Raw genomic sequence first — 2,001 nt, forward strand, 5'->3', positions numbered from 1 at the left:
GAGCTGTGCTTCTTGCTGACACCGTCCCTATATTTATTCACAGGCTGGGATGGGATGTGCTATTGGTTTTCTGAACATATGAGGGGTTCTTGTTCATTTGGACAAAGTGGTGTTTGGGGTTTTTTTTTTATCTTGCCATATTTTTCACCTTTTTGTTATAGCATCACATGTGCCTGAAAATGCTTTTTGGCTGCATTTCTGATTTATATGTATCAGTAGGATGCTTGCACGATGCTCTGATCTGCTGTTTGGCTTTCTGTGCTGTATTCAAGCTTTCAGTGGATCAGTGTCAAACTTGCTTGAGGAGCTGAAAAAGATCTGCTATTCAGCTGTCTATGCTTTTGCATATTTCAGTGTGACACACACACACTGCATGCAGCTCTAAGAATATGCTTGTCACTTGTCTGTGCTGTATTTATACTTTCTATAACAGGGATGGGGAGCCCTCTTGCTCCCTCCTGGAGTACATGCTCTCCCTTCCCAGCTGCTTGCAGAGGCTGGGGTGTTTACTTTCACCTGTTGGCTGGTGCAGCAGAGAGGACAGCCCTCCCTTAACCCTGATGGCATGTACTTGTGAGCCTAACTCCAGTAACCCCTCAGCGAACACTTTCTGCCCTGCTAGTGTCTGGGCTGCTGAACCCTGTGTATCTGAATGTGCACAAAGACTGTACAGTGAAGCCTTCAGCTCTGGGAAATGTAGTTTTACAGGCAGAGAGTGAACTATTTCATTCACATCATGCAGTGCATGGAAATATAGTTCCACATGTGAAAGGGGGAATCCCCTACAGCTGAAATCTTAAGGTGCTTTATAGAATGGGAGCCAGTATGGGCAATCTTTCTGCCTTGGCCCCTTCTCCTGCCCATCCCCACTCATGAAGCTAACTGCCAGCAGATTCTGCTGTATAAGTCAACAGCCACTGCCTAGTGCAAGAAATTTCGCAGAGTTGCAGGTGACGCCATACAGTCTGTGCACATGTTCAACAGATACACAGGTGGGGGTACGTACAGGGTTCAGCAGCTCAGATTTATGAGAGGCTGAAGGATCTAAATATGTATACCCTGCCGGAGAGGAGGTGCAGGGGAGAGATGATACAGGTATTAATGATGCACAAACTTCAAACCTTTTCTGAAAGAGAGAAAACCTTGGGAGGGGAGGGGCTGACTCAGAACCAATATCAGGACATATTTCTTCACAGAGAGGGTGGATGCCTAGAATACCCTCCCAGAAGAGGTGGTGAAGACTAGAACAGTAAACTAATTCAAAAGAGCATGGGACAAACACTGCACATCCCTAAAGGTTTGAAGTTGAAAAAGTGGTGTGACATTTCTACATGAGTACAACCTGCATGGAGCGGCAGTTACTACCCTCAACAGAACACAGGGGGGTAACCGCCATAAGAAAATTGCTAGGCCCACTTAAATTGACCATTTGGTCTTTATCTGCCATCATTACTACGTTACCTGTCCTTACAAATTAGAGAGAGAATACCTACTGCATCCAAGATAGGACTCCTGCATCCCTGCAGATTTTTATCAGGACATTGCCCTGACTTCCATGAAATGTTTTTTCAGTGCTTTATTCTGAAGATCATCAAACCTCCACACGCACACCTGTATGTACGTTTAGGATAAACGTTTTCTACATATGAACATTTGAAGAAAAATCTGGGGTCAGCCTGGTGGCTCCGTGGCAGTGCTGTGCAGCAGGTCCTTACCTTGACTTTCCAGCTCAGGTCTTCACCACCCTGGCTGCACTGGGTTGAAGGCAGGAGAGAGTGAGTTAAGATTATATGAAGGGTGACGGCTGCTGCCAGATTTAGAGCCCATAATGCAGGGGTCTGACCCTTAGGGCAACTGCTGCAATGACCAGACTAGGACCAGTGGGAGGAGGCGGCTATTAAAATGGGGCAATCCCTGTGTAGTTGTGAATGAAGGCTCATGGCACCAGGAGCCCAGTACAGTTCTGAATGAGCTGGAAGAAACATGGACAAACTATCGGGC

The sequence above is a fragment of the Rhinatrema bivittatum genome, chromosome 8 (genome assembly GCF_901001135.1).
Source record: "Rhinatrema bivittatum chromosome 8, aRhiBiv1.1, whole genome shotgun sequence".
NCBI classification, from domain to species: domain Eukaryota; kingdom Metazoa; phylum Chordata; class Amphibia; order Gymnophiona; family Rhinatrematidae; genus Rhinatrema; species Rhinatrema bivittatum.